Source organism: Mirounga angustirostris, unplaced genomic scaffold, assembly GCF_029215605.1.
Source record: "Mirounga angustirostris isolate CCGP_5_RB_7025 unplaced genomic scaffold, mMirAng1.0.hap1 SCAF_2, whole genome shotgun sequence".
Taxonomy (NCBI): Eukaryota; Metazoa; Chordata; class Mammalia; order Carnivora; family Phocidae; genus Mirounga; species Mirounga angustirostris.
In genome coordinates this window covers 65869334-65890457 of record NW_026991710.1, presented here as the reverse complement: position 1 = coordinate 65890457, position 21124 = coordinate 65869334, and the positions used below count along the sequence as shown (strand labels likewise).

At 44.0% G+C, this 21124-nt stretch overlaps 1 pseudogene; it reads right to left on the bottom strand.

Moving 5' to 3' along the window:
• Positions 1-1015: 1015 nt before the first annotated feature.
• Positions 1016-11700, bottom strand: LOC123848907 (oligosaccharyltransferase complex subunit OSTC-like; annotated as a pseudogene).
• Positions 11701-21124: the final 9424 nt, after the last annotated feature.

Sequence of the window (21124 nt, the reverse complement as noted above, 5' to 3'; positions counted from 1 at the left end):
AGAGAGGGAACACAAGCAGAGGGAGTGGGAGAGGGAGAAGCAGGCTTCATGCTGAGCAGGGAGCCCAACGTGGGGCTCGATCCCAGAACCCTGGGATCATGACCTGAGCCGAAGGCGGACGCTTAATGACTGAGCCACCCAAGTGCCCCTATTTTATTTTATTTTTAAGATTTTATTTATTTATTTGAGAGAGAGAGAGAAAGAGCATGATCAGGGGGAAGAGGCAGAGGGAGAGGGACAAGCAGACTCCCCGCTGAGCAGGGAGCCCCACGATGTGGGGCTCGATCCCAGGACCCTGAGATCATGGCCTGAGCCGAAAGCAGACGCTTAACCAACTAAGACACCCAGGCTCCCCTCAGATCACTATTTTAAAAGTGAAGACCTATGTGGGGAATTTTTAAACAATGATATATTGGACTCTTTCCAACCACCTGTTTAGTCTATTTGAAGCCAGGGTCTGGATCAGCTTCATGACACTGAAATGGACAGGTTATTTTTTTTTTAATTAGAAAAATTATTTATTTCTGCTCCTTTCATACATCTTATTGTGTAGGAAACAGTCTTGTGTATCTGTCTGAGATAACGTACTGTCACACGTTCTGTTTAAAGGCAAAGCACCATAAGTAAAGCTGATCATCTGTCCAGAGTTTTCAGCTTATGGGGTTTCGCTTCCTGATTTTACATTAATTTTTCAAAGTCGGAAATGTCATCTCCAAGAAATGTTAAGGGAGCTGTAAAAAATAATCACTTTATTCAATATTATGGTTGTAGAAATTGAGTATATATTCTCTAAGACATTAAAAACTAAGAAGAAAACGGCACTTAACATCATTGGTACATCAACATAGGCAAGAGGGAAAAATACTGTGAATAAGCTTGTCTCTCTGATACTAAGAAGACATTCTAGTTCAAGTGTCAACATGCTCCTATATTTTCACTAGATGCTTCTTTTCTGCTTCTTTTCGTTCTTTTCCATATTTCACATCGCTGGCTTGGGGCAGCCTTTAAAACGTCATTAACAGGAGCAAATCCAATATCCACTGATTTCTTCTGAAAAGGCATTTGAACCCATCAGATAGCCCGACCGTTCCATTCTCATGAATACTCTAGCCATGAAAAAACTCCATAGGACACAGACAAATCCAGAGAATAGAGGAAGAAATCTATTGAGTTTTGGAATATTGGAATGTTTGGTACATCTGCTTAGTCCAGGATTAAGAAACATAAACCTCCTATTGTAAATAGGAAGCTGGACCCGAATCCGTCCATAATATATTGTCCAGTTCCTCTGTGTGCCAAGAAAGCTACTGGTCTCTGATGTCCATGTTCATCAGTCATAAAGCCAACACTTGGAGGTTCAACAATAACATCATAAGTTATTCCTCCAGTGATAAGGACATAAGACCCCACCACTAGCACATACACCATCATGGCGGAAGTCATGTGCCCCCAGGGAGGCTTCTTCAGGGTCAGGCTGGGCATTCGAGCACTAAGAACAGGACCCAGTACAAGGTCTCCTTCTTGGTGGTGGCAGGGGCCTCTCAACAGGGCATCTCGACAGGCCATTTTGATGTGATTTTGTTGACATTATTTGCTCCTTGGCCTACATCTACACAACCCAGGGATGGTTAGATTGTTACTTTGTGGGTAGACAAACAGCCTAAGGAAAAATGTACAAAACTTCCACTTCTTCATCTATAATATGTCACATTGGAACAAATGATTGCTTAGGTCCCTTCTTCGATCCAAGACCACAGGAATCAATAGCAAGCAAGCTTAGAAAACGCTAGATTCTGCTCTACCCCAGCAAAATGTGGCTGGAAGCCATCTCAATGTTGTATCTTTATAAAAGAAAAAAAAAGGAAGAGACTGCAGGCCACAGTATAACTTAGAAAACATTTGTAGGTGGGAAAGCAGAATCCTGAGTGTTAGGGTGGCCTATGACACGATGGGTAATTCACTGAGGCTGGTTGATATTCCTGGAATGTCACTGCAATGGCTAAATATTTCTCAACAATCTCAGGAGTTTTTTGCTTTTGTTTTTGTTTTGCCTTGCATTGTTTTGGTTTTAAGTTTCTGTTTGAGAGATGTCCTTAAGTTGAGTATTGCTGTGTCCAGGAAATACCAGCATTATAAACCTTGGAAACAATAACATGCTTCAAAATAAGGTCACTAACCATCACATGCCATCATGATTTGGCTGCCAGATTTCCACACTCCGTGTTAGAAGTAGGCTGAGTGTGCACAGAGATAATTTAAACCTTCCCAACAAGCTTGCCTTGTTCGTCTGATTGATATAATGTATTTTATTGTAACATTCAATCTGCTGTTTTTCCATTTGCTTTAAATTCAGCACTGCCACAGAAGAAAGAGAAAATGGGACAGCTTGAAGAGGTATAAAAATATAATTACTCTTTTGAAAGTATGCATATTTATCTATTTTTTTGCTCTCCCCATCTCACTTGGTTTTCCCGCTCTAAATAGATGAGTGCTCCTGGCTCGTATACATAGCGCTTATGGGTTATTTTAATTGAGAAGAACATCCCTTATCGCAATTTCTAGACCACTGATTGTAGTGCATCTTAATAATTTCTTTTGCATCAAAAAAGAAATCAATGAAAGCACATCAGATGTGAAAGGCCACTGGCATTACCATAGGACCTCAGCAATCCAGTCTGCAAAAACACCTCGAGGCACTGAAATTTTGCTCAACACACCACCTTTAGAAAAAAAGAATGACCAAAAAAAAAAAAAAAAAAGGAAAATAAAAAACTCTTCATCAGAAAAGTAGTTTCCTGGGGCACCTGAGTGGCTCAGTGGTTAAGCATCTGCCTTCGGCTCAGGTCATGGTCCCAGGGTCCTGGGATCGAGCCCCGCATCGGGCTCCCTGCTCGGCGGGAAGCCTGCTTCTCCCTCTCCCACTCCCCCTGCTTGTGTTCCCTCTCTCACTGTCTCTCTCTCTATCAAATAAATAAATAAAATCTTAAAAAAAAAAAAAAGAAAAGTATTTTCCCAAACTACACCTAGTTTGGGCTATACTTGGCTGGATTTTATAAATCTATTACAACTCCCTCTAAAAACAATGTGCAAAGAATTCACAGCTCACATTTAAGGGTCATGCAAACCATGCTGGTCTGAATCACCAAGTGTTTCCCAATCCACAGGGCCTGAAAGATGAGAGGTGCTCCATAAGTGTTACTGAATGAATGAATGAATGAATGAATGAATGAAAATGAATGAATGAATGGAAGGATGGAGGGATGGATGGATTGGTGGATAGCTACAATGTAGTGCATTGCAGAAATAAACCCTATTTAGCATTGCTGTGTCTCATCTTTGTAACTCATTCCTTTATTTGCCTTGTTAAATGTGACACTCCAGGCAGGCAAGCCCATGTGTGTCTTGGGCACAGTTGTACCGTGAGCTCCCAGCAGAGAGCTTGGAAGCAGGACCTCTAAAACGTTTGTTGCGTGTCATTGTTTATGAATACATGCAAGCCCTACTTTCAGCAACAGTTGACCCAGAAATCCAAACTTACAAAAGTAAAAAAATTAGAAGACAATTCTTAGTTTTACAAAAGTATTTGGGGGCGCCTGGGTGGCTCAGATGGTTAAGCGTCTGCCTTCGGCTCAGGTCATGATCCCGGGGTCCTGGGATCGAGTCCTGCATCGGGCTCCCTGCTAGGCGGGGAGCCTGCTTCTCCCTCTGCCTCTCTCTCTCTGACTCTCATGAATAAATAAATAAAACATTAAAAAAAAAAAGTATTTGGTGCAGGTTTTCTTTCATAAACAGGCTTTGAAATCATGCTTCAGCCTTTAGGGGCACCTAGGAAGCTCAGTTGGTTAAGCGTCTGACTCTTGATTTTGGCTCAGGTCATGATCTCGGGGTCCTGAGATCAAGCCTTGTGTCTGGGCTCCACACTCAGCAGGGAGTCTGCTTGGGATTCTCTCTCTCTCTCCCAAACACACCATGCTTTCTCTCTCAAATAAATAAATAAATAATTTTTTAAAAAAAATATCTTCCCCAACTTTTAAGAAGCACATGTGGTGGGGGGCATAAGGTACCCCTCAATTTGTGAGGACTGTCCAATCACAGAGCCACTCCGAGATGGTCAGAGTTAGAAAGCTGCACGTCCCTTCTGAGGGGTCGCCCCCTAAGCCACAAGAACAAGATCATGCTAAGGAGTGAAACAGGCAAAGATGGTGTTAGGGGCTGAATTGTGTCCCCTCAAATCCACCCGTTGAAGTCCTGATCCCCAACACCTCAGAACCAGACTGTGTTTGGAGAGAGACTCTTTAAAGGGGTGATTAAGTTAAGCCTCTTCTCAACCGGGTCTTTCTCTTCATTTCACACTGTCAGTGATTCAATGGAGATGGGTGCCTTCAAACTCACATCAAAACATCACATCACATCACCGTCCCAACAGAAAACAGCACCAAAGACCGTTTTGCCCTTTTTCTTCTTGACCATCAACAGGAGTTTACTTAGCTCCCGCTATGGGGATGGCATAAGATGCAGTACTGTGGGGAGATAAATGGATATTACTTTTAAGTAATATGGAATATATCCAATAAATGGATGTGACTTTTAAGAAGGAGACAAATTCACCTGGAAGGGAAGAAATCAAACCTTCCCCGTCTCCCACCCCATTGTCCAAGTACAATCACGTCTTTGGACATTTTGTCCACAATTACTTTGCTAAATGTTGTAGACAAATAAGTGACTTAGTAAATCCTAAGCCGGCACTTAAGGATTTGGACATATTACATGGGGGGTGGCAGGGGAGGTGGTCAGTGTTACAGACAAAAAGAGTTGAATTCTTTCCTTGAAAATAGGCCAAGCATCATCAAACAATTAAATACATTATTTCCCTTTAATAGAAGCTCAAATCAAATGTCTCACTCAGTCCAACTAAGTTAGGAGAGAAACCATCTGTCAGCTCTGGGTTCAGCTCCAGCGGGCCTGTCTTGAACACACCATGCGCTGAGGCCTTGTCTCATTAAAAAATTATCTTAACTGCTTGCTGCCAAAAGTAATTTGCCCAGCATTGTCCACTCCTCAGAAGCAGAAGTAATGTTTCCTGTGGACGTGAGTGTTGCTGAAGTAACATCACAAGATAAATGCCTGCAGGCAGCCGGGGGAAAGCGAGCTGGGTTGGGGGGGAGGGGGAAGCCCTTGCAGGAAGTGCTAAAAAAGACCTGCGGGGCCACAGGCACTCTGCAAAGCACCACGGCCTCGGCCTCGGAAAGGTGGGCAGAACTGGGGAGTTGGGACGGCACAGGCAGGGTTATAAGTAGTCCAGGAGTGTCTCTGGTTTCAGATTCTGGTCCCTTCCTTAGCTCCCACGTGAGAGCTAAAAAAATAGAACAGAGTGTGTGTGCCTGTGCGATTTGTGTGACTGAGTACTCTCAATCCCTCTCTCTCCTCTTCCCTCGCTGTCCTCCTCCCCTCTCTCCGTCTCTCAGTCTGCCTCTCTTCCTCCTCCTCCTCCTCTTCATCCTTCTCCTCCTTTTCCTCCTATTTCCCTTTTCCCTCCCCCTCCCCCTCCTCCTTCTCCCTTTCCCTTTCTCTCTCTTTCTCTTCTCTCTCCCTCTCCCTTTCCCCCCTCTCTCTCTCTTGCACTCTCTCTCTCTCCTCCCTTCCCACCCTCCCTTCCTCAATCTCCAATAAATTACTCCATATCACTTGTTCCTAAGGCCCCGGCTTTGCAAGAGAAGCTGCTAAGGGGGTGGGGAGCGATCGTGCGGAACTCCAGTAACTCGGGGAGGCAGACAGCTGGGAGAAACCAGCAAGGCAACCTCTTCCCCTGACTCCTGCCTTCTCCAAGGCTCCATTTGCTCTCCCTTAAAGACTTTCTTTCTCCTCTGTGGCGGCCCTTGGATGCTCAGCACATTTTGTTTGCCCCTCCGTCTGCGCTCTGCTCGGGGAGACTGCGGGTCGAGCATGGTATCAGTGAGCTGGTGGGGCATGGAGGATGGGGAGCACCTGAAGCACAGAGGGAGGAGAGAGGGTGGTCCAGGTGTTTATTCCCAGATTCCCTCCCTGCAGGCTGGCTGCACACTGGCTGCCACCTCAGCTGACAGTCATGCTCCCGTCTCTGTCCTTGGAGCTAAGGGGGGGCATGGTCCTCTGACCGACTCTACGCTATTGCTTGTGGTTGCTCAACACCCACCCCGGGGCTTGTGTGAGTAGCCCATAAGACAGTCGTGGAGGTACACCTGTCAGATCTTCCCTTCAGAAAGAACTTCCTGTCCCCAAACAAAATCACGGTTAACTGACTGCCTTCAAGCTTCAGAACATGTTTGTTTGTTGTTTTGCCACACTTCCTGAGCAGCCCCAGCCCATGACCGAGCATGGTGGGCACCAGGGCCTGGCCACTTTGGCCCAGTAAGAAGACTCCACTAACTGGCAGTCCTGGCTCCCAGGCCCCCTTGGGCCGGCTCTGAGCTGTGTGCGGAGCTCCCCTGCCCAATTGCGCTTCTTTCCTTTCTTTCATCTGCGAGTGAAGGCTCTCCCACTTCATTCCTGCTTCCCTCCTATCTTCCATGGGCATAACCTCCCACAAATCAATGACACCCCCAACTCCAGCATCTGCTTCCTGGGCAATCCAACTAACACATGCCTTTTCAAAACCCTCCCCAAATGACTCTATCTGACCATAGCACCTCTTCCCTACCAGGCCCCTAACTGAGACACCTTGATATTCATTGAGTGGATTTTCACATGGGTTCACATACTGACTTGGGGAGGAGAAGCCCCAGAGCCCCTCCAGGGGGCTGCCCTGCCTATGATTGCAGACCAAGGGAAATGAACCTGAGCCCCCCGTCCCTGCTCCCTCCCAGCTTCCCCATCTGCATTTCCTCACCATCCACATCCATACTCCACCCCCTAACCCCCTCCCCCCCCTCCCCCCGCCCCCAGCGAGGCTTGAGCATGGGATCCTAAGATAACAGGGAAAGCTGGAGAGGTGCGGAGAACCTGCGGGATGCTGGGGAATAAGGAGCCGCAGTAATAAGAAGTGCGGGTGTCTGGCTTTTCTCAACAGAACCTTAGGAAAGTGCATTTAATCCTCATCATTTGGAAGAAAACGTCCAAAGTCACGGAAGCAGTGAGGCAAAAATAGCATCAGAAAGGCCCGAAGTCTAATCATAAACCTTGGAGCCTAAACTTGTTACTAACTGGGAACTGGGCTACTTGGCCTTTCTGGGCCAATTTACACTCTATGGGAGAGAAGATGAAGAAGCGGGGGTCCTCTGTAGGCGGGATGACCCTGAATTGCCTAGGTGGGGGCGTGGGATGTCCAACACAATTTTGGGAGACATCTCGGTGAGAAATTCCCTGATACGTGCAACACTCCATACCTTTTCTAATTCTCTTAAGACAGGATGAGTGCCACAAAACCCTAAAAACAAAATCAACTTTGTCATGAAAAGCATAAGTCATAGAGAACCTGAACATGGAGGCTACATTTTCTAGGGCCGCTCTAATTTCAACAATTGTGGCCTTTTGTCAAAAAACACACTTATGATCAGATTGTATCTTTTCCTTTGGGATAGAAAATTTGGTCCTATTGTTCATGCAGCATCTTTAGGAGAGGGAAAGAAATGGTGGAAAGGCAAAGTATGACTATAATATTCTTCAAAATATTCTTTGAGAAACTTCCAAAATGCTAAGATCCATTCCTATCATATCAGTTACTGGATCTTTTTATGTAACAAATGAAGTTCAGTGGTCCTCCGCTAGTGTCCCTCACCTCCAGATGTGGTTATTTCTTGATTTTCTTTTGGGTCCTCAGAGAGCCAAACACCAAGATGGAATTAGGTAGATGAGACATTTACTGAGAGAAATGCCTGTGAAGGTAAAGAGAAGGGAGCAGGAGGAATTGAGGACAGGCTTCAAACCAGGACACAGATCTAACACCTGTGAAAGGAAAGTGGGAAGGATTGAGAAGAAAGAGCCTCCGACTGCAGCATCATTCTGAGGAAATCTGGGTCAGGTCATGGGAAAGTCCTTGAACCAAAATTGCCCATCAGAGGGATCTTCTGTCTGGCAGAAATGGCCCTGAGCCAGCAGTGTTCCCTCTGCATTCAACTCCCCGCCCTTTCAACCACCCACACATTTACCCACATCCCCTGCAATCCAAATGCCTCTCCTAAAACGCCAATAGAGGCTCTCTCCAGGCCTTTCTTCCTGGGTCCCTGACTCCTTGCTTTCTCTTCCCTCCAGGTCCTGGCCTCACTAGTTAGCCCATTTGTTCCTACTTCTTCAACCCTAGAAGTAAGAAGCAATAGCGGGGCAGAAAATAGCTCAGTGAGGTCAGGGAGCTGCAAGGGGGTTGGTGTGGCTGGTGTGTGAGCTAGGGATGCTTTGTGACGTAGGCAAGGCCACTTACAGAGGGCTCCTGGGCTGTCCTAAAAGCTTGACCTTTACCCCATGACAGCTAGGTGTGGGCCACAAAAGGAATTAATCAGAAAACATCAAGTGTCATGGAAGGAATTAATCGGCACCCGACAGATTCGCATTTCAGTTGTGGGAGAGGTTCACAGAGGAGAGACTGGAGCCCAAGCCCAGACCAGACCGGTGAGCAGATCACGGCAGCGGGCCCGGGCCAGGGAAAGTGAGAATGAGGACCGAGACTTAAGGGTGAAGACAGCTGTGGGATGTGAGTGTCCCAGAGCCCTGTGCTCGCGGCTCAGCTGATGGCTTTGGGCAGCTCTCCCTCACTCCCCCACCACATTTCCCCACCTCCTAAATCTGTTCTCCTCTCCTGCTTGGGACCCGAAGTGCATGCCCCCTCTCCTTGCGCCTGTGGGCAATCGGTCAGATCTCCACGGTTCTACCTGATAAACATCTCCACGGAGTCCTGACTGTCCTGTCCTTGGGTCAGGCTTGGCCTGGACCACTAGCACACTCGTTGGTCTGCCTACCTCCACGCCTGCATCTCCAATTCATCCTTCACGCTGCTGTCAGTGGCATTCACTGGCTGCAAGAAGAACACAAACCCTTTATTATTGCATATAAGACCTCCCACCCTCTGGCTGCAGGAACAGCTCTGTAGCTCGTCTCCCACCCCCCTTCGCCTGCAGTGCTATGATCTAGCAATACACACGTGCAGTTCCTCAATCACACCCTGCCATTTCGTGCCTCTGTTCTTTTTATCCACTAGGCTCTCCATCTAGAGCACACCTACCTTCCTTGCAAACCTAGCACACTCCCACTCATTCCCTAAAACCTGCCACATCAGATTCTCTTTGAAGTCTTTCTTGTATTTCCGCTTATTTTAATTTGTATTATAATTACTTCTTCCTGGCTAGCGTGTAAATGTCATGAGAACAGGGATCATGAATATCTTGGTTTTTTAAACATTCTCTCTAAGACTTAGCATCATTCCTGGTACATAATGAATGCTCAATAAATACTTATTGAATGAATAAATACAGATTTTGTCTCCTCCAGTAGACAATAAGCTTTTTTTTTTTTTTTTACATAAGATCTACACCCAACATGGGGCTTAAACTCACAACCCCAGGATCAAGAGTCACCGACTCTTGCTCTATTGAGTGAGCCAGCCAGGCACCCCATAAACCACAAGTTTTTTTTTTAATTTTTTTATTCTTATGTTAATCCCCATACATTACATCATTAGTTTTAGATGTAGTGTTCCATGATTCATTGTTTGTGCATAACACCCAGTGCTCCATGCAGAATGTGCCCTCCTCAATACCCATCACCAGGCTAACCCATCCTCCCACCCCCCTCCCCTCTAGAACCTCAGTTTGTTTTTCAGAGTCCATCGTCTCTCATGGTTCGTCTACCCCTCTGATTTCCCGTGCTTCATTCTTCCCCTCCCGCTACCTTCTTCTTCTTCTTCTTCTTTTTTTTTTTCTTAACATATATTGCATTATTTGTTTCAGAGGTACAGATCTGAGATTCAACAGTCTTGCACAATTCACAGCGCTTACAACCACAAGCCTTTTGAGGCAGGGACTGAGTCATATTCATCTCTGTATGCTCCCGAATAATTTTGTTAGTACAAGATTAGTACAAAGTTGCTGAATTAGGAAAGTTGATCTACTAATTTCTTACTGCATCGGGAAAAAAACTATTTTTCCAAGTTCCTCGTTTCATTTAAAAGATGACTTTAGGGAATAGCTAAGTTCAGAATAGAGCCAAATCATAGAGTATTATGGATTTTCCCTAAACAAAACAAAAGGGGAAATTATCTGTTTTAAAACCCTTACATTAGATGACAATGGCTTAAGAAAAAATAAAATCTCAAAGCTATGCTGAAAGAAACATTTAAATATTTATACTGAGAGGGTGAGGAGTCTCTTATTCCTTGAGTCTTAACGTTGATATCAGTAGAGAAATGGAGCCTGTGAATAATATTTAGACCACAATTTTCATCTTTGCAGAGTTGAAAATCTAGGTAGTTTTCTTGACTCGGACTTTTATTAGGACATCATGTTAAATCCACATATCAAAGTCTTCGGGGGTGACATTGGACACAATATTACTGAACCATTACGGGGGCACATCAGTTAAAACCCAGCTGGTGAACAAAATGACAATCTCATTTTTTTCAATGCCTCATCACAAGATGTAAAAAATTTCCCCAAATTACCAAATGATTATTCGTTTTAATCAAGGTAAAAACTATACTAAGCCGCGGAACAAAGCCCCCAGCACACAACCGTGCTCCCAGAGTTGGAGACCGGCAGGATCAACTCAGGAAACCAGCCTGGTGGTCCAGGTTGCCTTGACAACTGCTCCCATAGAACCAGCCTTCAAAGATAGGCTCAGACAAAGCAACAAGGAAGACTAATTGATGATCAGCCTCTAATATCTAAGACAGAAGAGTGATTGGATGATACTGTGTGAATATTTCTAAATTTAAATGAACATTTGGGTGGGGGTGTTTTAAACCTTACTGTTTTGTTGTGGTTTTTTTATGGAATTCTCCCTTCTTTCTCAGTTCCAAAATAAGAAACCCCCTTTTTAAAGGGCTAACAAGCACAGCTGAACAGCTGGCTACCTTGGAAAATCTAACCTGGAAAATAATTCTTTCTCATTTAAACTCAAAACTCCCCCCCAAAGAGGCAGCAGGGGAGTCAGGAAAAGATGAGAGGCAAACGGGAGGTAGCTGGGAGAGATTTAATCACAACTCTTCAGAAAACCCTCCTTGTGGGTGGGGGTGTGATGGGTGCCCCCGCAATCCTGGTGGGGTGCCAAACACCAGGAAATCAGTTCATAGCCCAAACTGTCACAAAAATGCGAGCACACTTGGAGAGAGAGAAGGCGACAGTTCCCCGTGTCAGCCTCTCTCCCGTTTGCCTGCAGAGCACAGATGTCTCAGCGAGCAATTCCAGGTGCAGAAAGAAACCTGTGTACAAACAGTAGACAATTTGAGAAGGGTAGGGACAGAGAAGCAACAATTCACAGTAAGGATAAACAACGCAAAGAAACCCAGTGTGTTGGAACAAAAGAAGCCTTTGAGGTGTTATAATAGAATTACTAAGCCAATTGTGGTCACCCAAATAAGAGAGACCAGAAATTCAATTACTCCAACCCTGAGGAATAAATACATAAAATAAGAAGCCAGAGAGAAAGCAAGCCAAAATAAAGACTTACATTAACAAAGGACTCTAAGGAGTCCACCTTCCTCTTACTGTGTTTTCTCGGCGGTATTTTAGATGCCATTCCCCAAATGTGCAATTATCTCAGCAGAACGAAGTAAGAAGTGAAACTGCAGGGTGTGCTCACTACAGTGCACGGGGGCAGACACAGAAATTGGGGGTGCAAGGGCAGTTGCTAGACAGGAGCTGGACAGTCGCCCGCGTGACCTGTAATGCAGAAAACTCAACAAGTCCTTGAAACACGGAGCCTAAGAAAAGTACTTTGAATTATTTCATCTTAAGTAAAACAAACAGGAGTGCGTGGCTGGCTCAGTCAGTAGAGCATACGACTCGATCTCGGGGTTGTGTGTTCGAGCCCCACGTTTGGTGGGAGCCTGCTTTAAATTTTTTAAAAAAAGGTATTTAAGTAAAACAAACTGTTCTTCAAGTTCAACAGCAACACAACAACAGCAAATCCACAAAAAGTCATACTCCTTTCATTGTGGGAAGGGAGAGTGGAATGTCCAGAGTGGTAAACCTCTTCAGTTGTGTGGTTGGACCTGGTCGCTTACCCAACATGGGTGGGGAGGCCAGAGATGTGTTTGCACAACTTGTTGTCCTGAAGGCTTATTGTCCTGAAGACATCAGCGCCTCGGCCCGAAGCGCCTTCTCTCCAACTGAGAATGAGGATGGTGTATGGCGACAGATGACAGCTCATGACCCTTGCGGGCTACGAGGGGGATTCTCAACGCCAAGGCACTTTAGTCATTTCAGGGGATGACTGATTCCCTTAACTGGAGTTACGTTTGGTTTTTAAAATTTTAAGCAATACGTTAATTCGTTGTTGGTGAAGGTATGGAGAAATGACTGCTGCTTAAATTGTTGGTGAGAAGTGTTCTTTTGATACAAGCTTTCTGGAAGAAAATGACGTTATGTGTATCAACACTTAAAAGGAAGTACAGGTGACCCATGAACAATGTGGGCTGGGGGTGCTGACCCCCTGCACAGTTGAAAATTGGCCACAGAACTTTTGACTCCTCCAAATCTTAACTACTATTGACTTGAAGCCTTACTGAAAACATCAACGGTCAATTAACACATATTTTGTATGTTCCAATAAAGTAAGCTAGAGAAAAGGAAATGTTATTAAGAAAGTCATAAGTTGGGTGGCTCAGTCAGTTAAGCATCTGCCTTTGGCTCAGGTCATGATCCCAGAGTTCTGGGATCGAGCCCCGAGTTGGGCTCCCCTGCTTCTCCCTCTCCCTCTGCCCCTCCCTCTGCTCATGCTCGCTTGTGCTCTCTCTCTCAAATAAATAAATAAATAAAATCTTAAAAAAAAAAGAAAAGAAAACCCGTAGACTGGAAAGATGGACACAGTGGGAGTCCAGGCGAGGACTATTAAACTTGATCCTAAGGGCAAAGGAAGGCAGTGGAGGGTTTTAAGTCAGGGATCCGTTTGCTCTGTGCCCTGTGGTCAGCTGGTCTCTGCAGTCTTTTGATTTTCTGACCATGTCCTTGTCTAATTGCTGTGCTGTTACGTAAGAACAATTCCGGACTCATTTTCCAGGACTTTAGCGAACCACGTTAAATCCATTTTACTCTCTATCATGCTTATTTGTAGGATATAAAATAGATTTTCAGTAACACCTAAAGAACCTCATTGCTAAGTCCTTAGGGAAAAAATTTAAATTTCACCTGTAGTACCTATAGTATCTACACTCTTCCATATTCTCCTACCAGATGCAATGCGAGGCAGTGTGGCAGAGCACTTAGAAGAGAACGGATCCTAGAGCTGGGGTTCAAATCCTGGCTCTGTCATTTACCTCCTTGTGTGAATTTGAGCAGTTCACTTAATTTCCCTGTGCCTTGGTTTCCTCATTTGTGAAGCAGGAGATAATAATAGGAACTCATAGGCAGGGTGACCACATAATTAATCATCCAAACTGGACATTTGGGAGACAGAAGGGGGACCCAGCATAGGCCGATGTGCGTGGAGCACTTAGAGTGGCGTCCGGCTCAGAGTAAGGCTGGTGTCGTCATTCCTGAGATGCTTTCACTGATTCCTGAGAAGACTAGAACCACCAACTGATTTTAAACATCAACATGGTTGGAAGGGAGAACCAAGAAATATTTAAAACTCCATGAAACTGTGTCAGACTCAAAAGTACTGTGACTTGAAGAGGATTATCTTTTCACAGAAAACTAAACAAAGAGATAAAAAAAAATCTAAATAAAAGCAAACCATAGTTGTGCTCAGAAAGACAAATACTTTTGGTGGGCAATATTGGTTAAATGCTAGTGTAAGTACATTTTAAGATGGGATTTAAAATGATCTGACTTACAGACGTGGGTGTTAGGCTGTCAGAAGTATCAATTAGGGGAGCACTTCATTTAGTTCTGATTATGAAAGTAATAACTGCTGGTTATAGAAAATTTGAAAATGAAAAAAAGAAGGAAATGAAAAGTCATTCATTCTCCTACCACTAAAAATAACCACCAGGAATGTTGGCTACCTGCTCTCATGTGCAATACGCCAATTTTCCGTATTTTCTTATGCATACACATGTATGTGGATAGATCGATCGATCGATCTATCATCTATCTATCTATCTATCTATCTATCTATCTATCTATCATCTATCTATCTTTTCAAAAATAAGGTAATTCTATAAATGCATGTGTATTAGTTTCCCAGACCTACCATAACAAAGTACCACAAATCGGGTGTCTCTAAAAAATAGAAATTTATTCTCTCAGTTCTGGAGCCTAGAAGCCTGAAATCAAAATATTGGCAGGGCCATGCTCCCTTTGAAGATTCTGGGAAAGGATCCTTTCTTGCCTCTTCTAGCTTCTGGGGTTGCGAGCCATCCTTGGCCTTCTCCCTCTGATCTCTGCCTCTCTCTTCACGTGGCCTTCCCCCCGTGTGTCTGTGTCTCTGTGTGCCCACATGGCCTTCGTGTAACGATACCCCTCACTGGATTTAGGGTCCAGCTTCATCCAGTAGGACCTCTTCTTAACTAATGACATCTGCAAATACCCTATTTGCAAACAAAGTCATATTCGGAGGTTTCAGGTGGACTTGAATAGTTGGGGGACACCATTCAACCCAGTACAGCACGTGCTGAAGCCATCCGGCTATCCCGTGTAAGATGTGGTAGGCTTCCTCATCCTGCGATACCCCAAATGTAATATTTGAATCTCCTCTTACTGAGTCCAATGTAGTTCCTTCCATACTTCCCCCCAGGAATGTCTGCTTTCTTTCTGGGGCAGGGTGGGGGTGTTTCTGACATCATCCAGGACCCAGGGAGAAGAATCCAATCTCCCTAGAATCACGGGAACTATAGCCTGCATTTAGCCCCTTCACGGGGTGAAGTGTGACCTAAGAGTTAGCCACCCAACGCACCATTTTGTCAGGCCAGCATTTACACAGCTACTCCCTGAGCACATGCCTGCCTCCTAAGCCCTGCCTTAACCTAGACTCATGTCTTCATGCTCATGGGCCTAGAATGATCACTGACACTGGTTGGCTCAGGATACAACAGGCTACTAGTCCTATCGCTTTCCGACCTCAAGGTAATTTTATTTTGAAAGACGCTTTGCTTTAACCTGACCATAAGCCATAGTTAGGGCCCTCACAATCTACCGCAAAAGATCTGTCTAATGTTAAGCTTCAGGTACAAGTTATTGGAGTCTTGTCACTTCCCCTTCAGAAGGCCCCTGGGCTCCGTATGCAAATGAGAGCACCTCCTTCCTGGAACGATTTGCACTAGGAGGCACTAGGAAAGATACCTGGGCTCAGTCAGAGAAAATGTACTGTCCCACCCTCAGGCAACGGGTGCCTGACTGCCTTCTTAATTTCAGAACAAGTGAACGACTATTAAATAATCCTTCCCATAAAAAGAAAAGTGTGTGTTGGGCGGCTGGTGGTCTCCTATAGACCTAGAGATATCTGGCATCACTTCAAAGTGCCCCCAGCATCACCCATGGGCTGCTTTGGAAACAGCCTCCCATCATAATTTGCATACTATCTTATCCCATGGATGAACTATAACTTATTTAACTGTTCCCATATTTTGATACATTTAAGGTGATTTCCCATCAGTAGTTAACTGGGATAAAAATCCTCATCCACTTAATAAATATTTATTATGCATTTACCAGGTCCCAGTCAATGTTTTAGGCCCAAAGAGTCTAAAGTTCTTGTTTCTGGGGCACCTGGGTGGCTCAGTTGGCTAAGCATCTGCCTTCGGCTCAGGTCATGATCCCAGAGTCCTGGGATCCAGTCCCACATCGGGCTCCTCCTTGCTCACTGGGGAGTCTGCTTCTTCCTCTCCCTCTACCCTTCCCCCCTGCTCATGCATCTCTCTCTCTCTCTCTCTCTTGCTCTCACACTCGCAAATAAATAAAATCTTTAAATAAAATAAAATAAAGTTCTTCTTTCTGAGGAGCTTACATTTTTGTGACAGAGAAGGAAGATAACAAACAATAAGTGTAAAATGTATGCCTTCATAATTACAATGAAGAAAAAGAGGCGGAGCAAGGTGAGAGAGTTAGGGGGTTGCTATTCCAGATGGGACAAGTGGGAGGGGCCTTATGAAAAAGCTGGTGTTTGATATACCTGCCCAATTTGGTGAACTGGATAGGTTCTTTATAAAGCACAGGAACACTCACGTGAAGTTCTGTCTTTTTTGTTTCTGTTGTTTGTTTGCTAACTACATCACATATGACTATAAATAAAATGGACATCTCTCCATTAAGTGAAATCACCACTCACATGCAATTTACACCAGCACATGATGAATAAACTGGATTAAAAAATCAATGGTTGCTCATAAAACTACAATTAATATTATGTCTCCTCCATGAATTATGGTGAGTCACCAAATGAAAGGAGGACATGGAAAACCATGAAAAGTGGCCACCAATCAGCGTTCAGTTTTGATATGACTGGATCTATTTGTAGCATATTCTTTTTTCTGAAGAGATTTGACAGTCTTTTGCCTTCAACAGTTTGTCAACAAAAGTGGTACCAAATGAAGACGAGCAGAATGATGCAGACTCGAAAAGTGAATCTTTCACAACTTATCATTACAACTTACTTACTAAAAAGACCCAGTCTGTGTTTACAATGCTGTCTTGAATATCAAATATTTAAGTATTTTTGTCACACTGAGAACCAAGCTCTTATACCTTAGTTTTATCACGCTGCAACATTTTAGGTAACCAGATGTTTAAATGTCCTGCACTTAATTTTTAAGTTGTTTGTGTGGGGGGGAGGCATGTGCACTCTGGTTACCTAAGTAACCATCCATTAATGCTAAGTTTTGTTTGTTTGTTAAGTAGGCTCCACGCCCAGCATGGAGCTCAACACCGGGCTTGAACTCAAGACCCTGAGATCAAGACCTGACCTAAGATCAAGAGTCAGACACTTAACTGAATGAGCCACCCATGTGCCCCCGTTAATGCTATGTTTTAAAGTGATATGAACAGAGGACATAACTTTTAGAGGGAAAATCTCATTTTGGAGACTTTTCTTATGTTAATACCAAGTTGTTCTTACCTCTTAGAAGCTTAAGATATCTTCCTTCCCAGAAACTCCTATGTATTTGAACAGCAAAGAACGGCCACTTTGCCATGTAGCTTCTGGTGAGACACAAAGTGGACTAGGAGCCAGAAAACCTGGGTTAGCATCTCAGCCACTGACCAGCTATGTGATAATAGCTAGTTTTTACTGAGTCCTCACTTGCCGCTCCACACCCATGGTTTCCATTCTGTTGTTAATTCACATTTTACAGAGAGGCTTAGAAAAGGTCAACAACTTGCTCAGGATCAAAGAATAACAGAGGTGGGATCTTACCCAAATCATCTTGAGGCTCCATTTTCTCCTCTGTCCCATGGAGTTAGTTGTCCAAGTTCAGTCTGTTTCACTGGAGAATAATTTATTAAATGCTCAACAAACCACTTTGAAAACATTTCAAATTCTAATCACAAAAGCCCTTGAGTAGATAATCCATTTTCATGGCTCAAAAACCCAAACAATATAAAATGGTGAAGAATCTGGTTCCCACTCTTATTCCTATTTATCTTACTTTCCTACCCTTTTTTTTCTGTACAAGGAACCATCCAATTATTATTTATTTATGCAAATAAATAAATAATGAGAATAATTCCCCCTTCTTTATATGTTTAATCTCTACGGAAGGTATTCTTGTGTCAGCAAATACATAGCTTCCTTGTCCTTTTTGACAGTTGCCTAATACCTTACTGTGTAGATGTACCATTGTTTATTTAACAAGCTCTCTATTGGTGGACATTAGATTTGTTTCCCAATCTTTTGCTATTATAGACAATCAAGCCCAGAATTTTATTTTTGTGGAAAAACAAAGATACAGAGTGCCTATGTGTGTATATTATGAGAGGAACAGTAAATAGGAGAACCTCTTAGGTCCCTGTTTTGTCCAGTGCTGTCATTCCTTACCCATTTTTGATATTTAACACAAGATGAAGTTCGTCAAGCTTAACTAAAGGAACCTATACCTTTTTGGGGCCCCTGGGTGGCTCAGTCAGTTAAGCGTCTGCCTTCAGCTCAGGTCATGACCTTGGGCTCCCAGGATTGAGCCCCACATCAGGGATCCCTGCTCAGCAGGGAGTCTGCTTCTCCCTCTCCCTCTGCCCCTCCCCCACCACTCATGCTCGCTCTCTCTCAAATAAATAAATAAAATCTTAAAGAAAAAAGAAAGAAAGAAAGAAAGAAAGAAAGAAAAGAAAGAAAGAAAGAAAGAAAGAAGGAAGAAAGAAAGAAAGAAAGAAAGAAAGAAAGAAAGAAAGAAAGAAAGAAAGAAAGAAAGAAAGAAAGAACCTATACCTTCTTATGGAGTCTTCTCATCCGGGAGCCCCGAGGGACCAGAGAATTAGAGCCCCATGGATGTATCATGATCACTGTCACTTTTTACTAATCTTGTCTTGGGTTTGCTTATTTTAAAACTCTGCCTATACAACTAAATCCTTGTGAACATATTGTCCAAAGTCTGATGTATTAGAAGAACTGCTTCTAGAAAAATATATCCTGGAATATGTGTTTCCTTTATCACAGTCTGGGCAATCATAAACCTATGCTGGATTGACTAAGGACGTAGCCCAAAGACATCCATGACAGCTGACACAAAAAGAGGGAGGTAGGGAGGTAGGAGGGAAATCCAAGGCCGAAGGCAGGTGTCTCATGATTTTAGAAGGTCAGCTTCTCCCTACTTTCTTCTCTACTCTGTCGCAGATGAGGAGGAGATTCTAGAACTGACCTTAAGTAGGTTGAGTTTGTTGTGGCCTAAGTGGGTGATATCAAAGACATCCCCAGATTTCCTTCACCTCTCTTCTCTTAGTCACTGTGTGGAAGCCTTCACTTTTACTTCTCTTTGTCACTGCCTAAAATTCCACCAATTACAGATTCATTTGGGTTAAAAGCATCTCATTTAAAAGGTAAATATCTTCAGTCATTCATGCCTTAAAGTAAATTGATTTACTCAGTTACCCTGTCCTAACAGCCAGTGTGGATCAGCCACGTACTAAGGGCTGGTGTGGAGGGGTCGGGGGGTGGGGGTGAGGCGGGATGCTTACAGTAATTTTGGAATGGGGTGGGAGCAGATGAGTGGGAAGGGGGCAGCAGGGAGAAAGACTCTGGAGTTCCAGAGGTGGAGGACTCTTCAACACTTGAAGAGAAAGAAGCAGGGAATAGAGACACAGAAGCGAAGTCTGCTGGGCCCCAAAAGGGACATTGTCCTTTCTATAATCTTACCCAAGAGCAGCCCTGCTTATTTGGACATGTTTACCAAGAATGCATCAGTTGCTTCACTCTGGATCTTTCCTCTGTATTGTTTGTTTTTGTTTACTATTCCAGCTGTAATTTGGAATATAAAGCTGGTGAAGAAGGTACAATCAGAGAGTAATTACTGGTATATGTGGTGTTTGGCTGGTGGCATCCTCGATGACAACAGCCCCCTGGCACTGTGGTTTAACCACAGAATATTTTGTTTCATGGTCTGGATTTCAAAATTCTCAAGCATATCATTATGCCCACTCCAAGAACATGAAGAAACAACTTAGACTGGAGCGAAGATTTTTTTTTTTTTTAAAGGGACACAGTGAGGGGAAGAAAAGCAATACATGCATTGGCAAAGAACTAAGTTAATCATTTCCCACATGATTCAACGGAACAGAATCTCAGCTTCAAGCACATCTTAGTTCCCCATCTTCCCTCTGCAAAGACTCCCCTAGTGGCTCAAGTCTTTAACAGAAGATGCCAAGCTGCCCTGTGAATGGCAAAGCAGCCTAATACAACATCTGTATTTTGACAGATCAACTTCTAGGAATCAGGAGAGAAACATCATGTAACACCATGCGCACTGAACCCTTTGTGAGCCTGACAGATATTAAGCAATAGTGTGTCCTGCCTCCCAGACTTCTCCTGTCAGAGTTTCTGTTTTCAATTTTGTTTTGTTTTGACATCTGCATTATCCTCCGGGTCTCCTTTTGGTTTGCACTTCACCCCTATTTAAGTGTTTCTTCCTGGGGCGTCTGGTGGCTCAGTGGGTTTAGCAGCCGGCTCTTGATTTCAGCTCAGGTCATGATCTCAGGGTTGTTGGATCGAGCCCCGTGTCAGGCTCTGTGCTCAGCACGGAGTCTGCTCGTCCCTCTCCCTCTGCTCCTGCCCCCACTCTCTGTCTCTCTCTCTCAAATAAATGGATGAATAAAATTTTTAAGTGTTTCTTCTTCTCCTGGCCATAGCAAATACTGTACATGATCCCATCCTCCATTCTCTTCCCACAAACCACAAATGGTATTTCTCCAACAACATCACCTCACCTTCTATTTTATATTTACATTGTACCTCATTCTCATGTCCCTCTGGAAGACCCCATGGCTGAGCTGCAGGAAGCCAGATGGTGGGAAGTGCTTGCGGGGTATTTTAAGTAGCACTGGTGCATACTTCCGATGGCTTCTGACCAGGACTGCTTGGGTAAACTTGGTAATGGCATTTCATTTTCCTGTGCCTTGGTTTTTTTTGTTCTATAAAATGAAATTCTAAGAAGTATATCACTTAAAAATAGTACTTCACATATAGCTCTTATGCATGCACTATCTCATTTGATCTTAAAACAACCCAATTAGGGTGGGTATTTCTATCTACAAACCAATTAGACCAGGTTTGCTGCAAATGTTCCTGATTTGGGGCACTGTGAGGGCCTGCAGACACTACTGATTCCTGTACACTTTGCCTTCCTTGCCAACTCTGATTTTCCAGGTGTCCCTCCCTGGAGGAAGAAGACCCTCACCCAGCTCAGTGGTAAGCCCTGAACAACCCCACTCTATCATGACTTTATTCTCTTTGCCAACAATGTTCTCGGGGTGGCAAATGACCCAGTTCCAGCTAATGAAATAGGAGACCAGGTCTGCTGGGAGGCTTCTGGGAAAGTCTTCTAGATCTTAGAAAGACACGGGGACGAGACAGTCCTTCC